This window comes from Lonchura striata, chromosome 23 (genome assembly GCF_046129695.1).
Source record: "Lonchura striata isolate bLonStr1 chromosome 23, bLonStr1.mat, whole genome shotgun sequence".
NCBI classification, from domain to species: Eukaryota; Metazoa; Chordata; class Aves; order Passeriformes; family Estrildidae; genus Lonchura; species Lonchura striata.
The window spans coordinates 4,815,812-4,823,063 of NC_134625.1; positions in this window are offsets into that span (position 1 = coordinate 4,815,812).

Sequence of the window (7,252 nt, forward strand, 5' to 3'; positions counted from 1 at the left end):
CCCTGCTCAGTGCTGTGCTCACGTTTCTCATCTCACACACACTGAAATCCTCACCGAGCAGCCTCGTCTGTAAAAATAAAAGGAGAAGGCTGCAGGCATCTTCAAAAATAGCTCTCTGTGTGGTTTTGCTCCTCGTTCTGCCACAGAAGCAGTGCTGCTGCCAGCCCTCCCTGCAGGCAGAGCAGGACCCAGCTCAGGCTCAGCTGCAAAGCTCTGCTGGGAGCTTAACCCAGCTTTAACTCTCCCCTTCCCCTCCTCTCTGGCTGCACTTTTTCCCCCCAGGAGAAGGAAGGGCAGCTTCTGGAGGCTATTGGGCTTTCTGCTTTATTTCCCTGCTGAGGAGCTGAATTACTCCCTCACAATATTCTGATTTTTATTTGTGCAGCACTTCTGCTGAGCTGCTCCACAAGCATTTGCTCCCACCCCTCTGTAATCCTCCCTCTGTCCCCCTTTCTCCCATCCCTACAGCTGCCAGGACCCTGCTAAATGCATTTTAGACTTTATTTAGGATTCACACTTCAGGACTGTTGCTGTGTAAGTGCTCACTCTGATTTACAAAAAGAAAATCAGAAAATCATTGAGATTTTGAGTTTACCCCTGGGTAAGCTTCACTGCTCCACCAGAAATCCTGCTCTGGGAGAGGGGAGCAGGATTGACAAACCTCTCAGGAAATAATTGAGATTTTGAATTTACCCCTGGGTAAGCTTCACTGCTCCACCAGAAATCCTGCTCTGGGAGAGGGGAGCAGCCTCACAGGGCTTCAGGCCTGGCCAGGGTAAGAATTTCTGCTTTAGAAGCAAGACTTGCATGGAACAATGTGGTTTTTCCTGTAATTTCTCAGTTGCACAGCCCCAAAAGTTGTCTTTTTTTTTTTTTTTTTTTTCCAGTTTTACAAGAATGGTGGCTGGAGAAGCATTGAGAATATGCAGGGTTGGAATGGCTGAAGAAATCAGAGCTTGGAAAAATAAATAATGCAACCACTTCCAATATTTTTATTGTCAAGATAAGGAGATTAGGATGTTTCTTGCCTGCTGGCAGAATAAAATACTGATAAAATACTTTTGATTTGATCCCCCTGAGCCTGGAATGAGATTGGCTTTTTGATCTAACAGTGGGGTTCCACCATAATCTATAAAAGGGCAGCTACAGGGTTTATTGGGGTGAAATTTGTAGGGAAAGGCTCAGCAATAAGCTGAGCTGTGTGTGGAGCTGAAGGCCCTGCTATTTCTGTCATCAGAGCTATTTCCAAATCTGTTTTTCTTGGTGCTACACAAGGCCCAGTTCAGCTGGGTGTCCCCAGGTGTGGTGCCAGCACCTGGGTTTGGTGCCTGGCAGAGCAGAGATTTCACAGCTGCCCAAGCCACTTCCTTTGGCAGAGGAATCTGTCACCATTTTTAGAATTTTTTTTATCTTTCCTGCTTATTTTGCACCTCACTACACATTCTTTGTCCTGAAGAATATTTATTCCATTAATATTTTTTTTCCATTCCCCTTGACATCAGGAAAAGCTTCCCCTTTAGGGCTGGTGAGTCTCGCTGGTGAAGAATTCTGATTTTGGCCTTGCAGGCAGCTCCAGGGGGCCGTGTTCTTGCAGGGAATTAAACAGAATTAGAGGGGAATTTGCTCATTGTCCATCTCTCTGCTTCTCTTTGGGAATGGCTCTGGTGTCCTGCCCCCTCCTCCAGGGAGGTTTTTGTAGCTTTATAAAATTCCTAGTTAACCTGGAAGGTTTAGGAGGATAAATACTGAAATATATCTGCTCCAAAGGGTGCTTATTTAGGGAAAAAAGGCACAGGAGCCTTTCAGAGTGAGGGGGTGGGAGACACAGGCATGTCCTGGCTGGGATGGGCAGGACAGGCCACTCAAACTGGGCACAGCCTCTTAACCTGCAGCAGTTGTGCTCCCAAACTCCCCCTCAGAGATACCTGGCTGTTTTTCAAGATCCTTCTGCTTTTTTTCAGAAAAAAAAAAAAAAAAACCAAAACAAAAAAAAAAAAAAAAACCAACAACATTATTTTTCTTGTTCATTTTAGATTTCTGCTTGGAGTTTTCATGAAACAGAAGAAATCAGTCTTCCAAATCTTTGCAAGAAAAAGTCATCACCTGCTGCAATTCATTTTCCAATGAAAAGGGTTTTAGTTAAAAACCACAATGGTGTTTTAGAGTAGGTTGTCAAATAAAAGACATGGTTCTAGACTGGTTTTTTCTAGGGTTTTCTAGAAAAAATAATGTTTGTCCTTAAGTGCAACTTATTGTATTGCTGTCCTGGGCATTCTCCTTGAAATTCTTAGGAAAACATCCCAAGGGTTTTTAGCAGCACCAAACCAGCTGAAGTTGATTCCAGCTGAGCTCTATTTCCTAAACAGCATTTGAGAAATGTGAGCAATTAAATGAGCTTTGAAGATATCATCTCTCAGCTTACAGGAGGAAACTGCTGCTGTGGGGATGTGGGGTAAAATCTGCTGGGGTAAAACACCTGCAGTTTCTCTGTTCTTTTGGGTTTCATTCATGCTTTGCACCTTCAGATTGAAATTCATTTTCAAGGGTTCCTGAGGGGTTTTCTGCTGAGGAGTTGGAGGCAGCTCAGTGGTGCTCTGAGCAAGGAACTGAGTGTTATTACAAATGCAAACTTGCTGCTGCCTGGAATTCGATGGGTCGGGTGATTAGGGGGTGTGCAGAGCTGCCAGAAAATACCTGTTCCCAGGGAGGTCCTTCCTGCTGGTGGGTCTGAGCCAGTTTTTCACTCATTGCAAAAGAATATTTTGGGAAAGGTTCATGAACAGACCTAGCTTGAGCAGGTGAAAAGATTTCTGAATTATAAGCAAAGACAGCAACAGAATTTTTAGACTTTCAGTCCTTCCAGCTGTTGTTTCAGTAAACTGTAACAACGAGCAGTAATTTTAACTCTTACAGTCAGTATCCCTGTAGTAATTCAACCAAAACCTATCTAGGCTAAGCCTAAAATTCAAGTTATTGCTTCGTGTCCTTGCTTGCTGTTTTTTGTAACTTTTTCTACCTTCAGACTTTGCAGCTGATTTTAATTTATCTGCTCTTTCTGTTTCCAAGGCCTGCTTTCCCATCTTGCTGAAAATCTTCTTACCTTTATTTCCTACAGGATAGGGCATGACTGAGGAGGGGTTTTCCCTCAGAGAAAGCCTCTGGGATCAGGAGAAATTAATGGAGTCAGTTTGGGAGGAGCTGTCAAAGGACAGGGCTGGAGCAGCTCAGTGGGGTCTCTGTAATGCTAAAGAAATTCCTGACAAGGTGTGAAGGCCCAAGAGTGACAAAATAATCCATTTTTTTCCATTGAATATTTTCTGTCTCCTCACAGTTTCGTGTGAGTTGACTTTGCTGCACTCAGAGAAGGGGCTGCCCTCAGGAGTGGCCATCCCAGTGACCTCTTGAATGTGAGGAATAAATCCAGGCTGTGAGCTGGGTGTGACTTTTCAGCATCCCCATGATCAGTTCTATTTCCAGTGGCTGTTGACACTGCAGTGAGAACAGCTGTCTGCAGATGTTCGCATGAGAATGTGAATTTCTGTGTTTTCCTTCCTCTCCTGGCAGAGATGAACACGGGCCAGGAGTGTCCTGGTGTCTTCCAAAGAGATTTCCAAAAAAAAAAAAAAAAAAAAAAAGTTTTCCATGTGTAATTTGGCTGCAGTTTTTATTTGGAAAGGTGAACTCCTCCCCACAAGTTCATGACTTTACAGAATACAAATCCTCTCTGTGCTCCTGTAGCTCTTGCTGAAGTCTCAACATGACAAATTCTCAAGTTTGGCCTCAAATTCTCCCTTTCACTGTTGTAGTTGAGATGGAGACAACACAAAGCAACACTCCATTTTCAGAAGGCTTCAAACCTGTTTTTATTACAGCATGCACGCTTTTTATACATTCTTTAAAAACTCATAAATTTGCACTTATTGGTCAAGAAAGACAAAGTGCTCATTGGAATAGGCAGGTGCAGGTTTATCTTATTTATCCTTCTTTCTTTCTTGGTTTCTGTGTCAACTTTCTATTCTTGGTAGGGAATTCTTTCAGGGTTGAATGTGGATCCTCTTCTCAAACTTCTCCTGGCTCACAGAAGTGGCTGTAAACCCTCTTCCACATTTCCCCTTTTATCTAAGCCAGCTCTCCCTTTTCCCCTGGCTGCAGGAATTGCCGGTGACACCGAGGTGAAAGGGGAAAGTGCTGGGATTTTTTGGAGCTGGGAGGGGGAGAGCTGGTTCGGACTGGGGGAAACTGTGCCAGGAAAATGTTGTTCAGCAGCAGGAGGTGAAGGGAAGCTGGGGAGCTCAGGGCAATCAGCAGGGACATCAGACCTGCCCAGTCTGGCTGGGGCTGGAGCGAGAAAGGGTTTTGTGCTCAGCAGAGATTTCTCAGTTTATGAGGTGGGGAGTTAACTCTTGGTTTGCTTGGAGTGCAATTGTAGCAGGGAAAAAAAAAATAATAACCAACAAAAAACCTCCACTCTGCGTGGAGGGTTCAAAATCTGCTGCACTTCTTGGCACATCTTAAAAATAAATTATTGCTTTCACGTGGCTGAGAGCAATGTCTGCTCCTGCTGAGGCTGCAGAACTGATCTGAGGAGTTTACAAGTAAGAGATGAGTGGAGGAATTGCATCTCCTGTTTGGTGTTTATCACAGAAGTATTTCTCATGATTCATTTGTTCATATATGTTTCCCCATCTTTCAAATTATGATGATAATAATAATAAAATGTATCTGGTAGTAAAAAAACTCATCTAAGGTTGAATGTTCTGTGTGAGGCTGAATGAAAAAGCCAAACATAAACCTGACCTGGAAAAAAATTCTCTTCCTTCCCAGCTAGCACATAAGGAGCTTGCCAGCTAAGTTATTCAGATTTTGGATTATAATGTGTTTATTCTGCCCAGATTTGGAATTTAACTAAACCTCTCTAAGATTTCTGATCTGGGAGGCACCAGGACGTGAAGATGCCACGGTGAGCATCTTTAACCTGCTCACAAACAGGAGGCAAAGCAGATTAAAGGGAATAAATGATGCAGCACTAAGTGTGAGAATTGATTTGTGATGCTGCTGCTTAAAAACCCCTCCTGAGGCTGGGGGGAAGGTGCCTTTGTACCCTCCCTTGTTATTTGTATTTGACTTTGCAACTGGATTTTATCATCTTCTCTGCACTTCTCCTCATTTAACCTGAACCTTGCAGTGCTCCCTGAGTTTATGGGGTTAAAAATGGGTTCTTGCATCAGGTCCTAAACCCTCCTGCTCTAATCAGGTGTCAACACTGGGCAGGGAGGTCCTGCTGCTGCTCCCTGTTTGTGCTGCCATGCAATGACCTGTCCTGCCCTGGGCTGTAATTCCCAGCCCCGCTGGTTCCAGCAGCCCCACGGGCAAGTGCAGGGCTCATTCTTCCCCTGCCTCTGGCCTGGTTTCCTCCTGTAACTCTGGAAAGTTCCTTTTTGAACATTTTCCTTCTGTAACTCTGCAAAGTTCCTTTTTGAATATTTTCCTTCTGTAACTCTGGAAAGTTCCTTTCTCTCCTTTTTCCTTCTGTAACTCCAGCAAGTTCCTTTTTGAACATTTTCCTTCTGTAGCTCTAGAAAGTTCCTTTTTGTCCAGGCTCCTTTTGTAATGCTGGAAAGTTCATTTCTGTCCTTTTTCCTTCTGTAACTCTGGAGTGTTCCTTTATTTACATTTTCTTCTGTAACTCTGGAAAGTTCCTTTCTGTCCATTTTCCTTCTGTAACTCTGGAAAGTTCCTTTTTGAACATTTTCCTTCTGTAACTCTGGAAAGTTCCTTTCTGTCCATTTTCCTTCTGTAATTATGGGAAGTCTCTGAGATTTAGAAACAGCCAATCTGTCTTTAGGCATTCACGGGCTCTGCCCTTGTTGAAAATGATGTCAATATTCTGATTTCTTTGCAAACCTCTCATCTGGGCTTTCTGCTCAGGCGTGGATTGGGTAAAACAGATGGCAAAGAACATTTTGTCATCTCGGGGAGATATTGGTGTGATTGAGTCACAGGCACAGAGCTCTGGAGCTCTCAGGGTGAATAAAGATCTCTCTCAGCCTTTGAAGAGAGCTGTGACAAAGAAACCTTTGAAGCACAAAGAAGCATCTGTTGTCAATCCTTGTTAAAAACAAAACTGACCCTACAGGTACAAACTATTTCAGGAGCATTTCCTGGGTTGGATGGAGGTGTTTGCTCCAGATAATAGCTGCCTTTGATTACTATTTTTAAATTTTTTTTTTTTTTTTTTTTTTGCTCTTACTGATCTTTTGGGTGACATTTCCCCCCTGGAATGGTTACAGGTATGGGAAATGGGAGTTCCTCCCCATCAGCCTTGCACAGAGGGGACACGGAGACCCTCATTTGGCAGCTCCCAGTTCCATCACAGGAGGCAGAATTCCTTTGCTCTCCTCTCGGGAGCATATGTTGGTGTTTAAATGGATTGATCCCATCTGGCTTTTAAGTTTTCTTCTCAAAATTTCATTTATTTCCCCCTCTTCTGCTGCTGAGTTTTTTCCAGCTTGCGGTGCTTTGTTTCTTCCTGTTTCTTTATTTGATTTTTTTTCAAACCCAGAGCAGCCAAAGTTCCCTCTGATGATGCATTTCCCAGGGAGTGAATGGTTTGTTGAATTTAAAAGAGTATTCCTGGAAATACAACCATGAAGCCAGATTATTTCCAGAGTTACAGCTGGAACTGTGTTCCTTGGCCCTGAAATCCTGGGAAATCCCTTTCCTGTGGCTCTGTGGTTTTGTCCTGCTGTGTTGGGAGATCCTGAGGACAGAACCTTCTGAGTATATTGGGTTTTTATTTCAGTATTGGCAGCAAAATCTGTTGGCTGTTGGTGCAGCCAGCAGTGCTGAGGTTTTCTCCAGGTGACAACAAGAGAGGCAGGAAGAAAACCAGGAGCCAAAACCCCCCTGTCCTTGTCCAGGGATGTGTTTATGAGGTGGTTACTGCCAGGAGATAAAGCACTACACCACAAGGTCCTTTTTGTAATAATTCTTTATAGATTTGGTCTCCAGCCAGCAGGGAAAAAACAGATTTTTACTCTAGAAATGATTTTGCAGAGCAGCCACTGTGCTTTTAATCTTGGATATTCCACACAACCTCTCCAGGGGTATTCCAGAAAACATCTCCAGGCATCTTTCCCATGGGTTGTTTCAAGGAAACATGGGTGGATTTTTTTTGTTTTAGAAATAAATAATATATAAAATATAATAATAAATAATAAAAATAAATAAATACTATATATTATCATATACA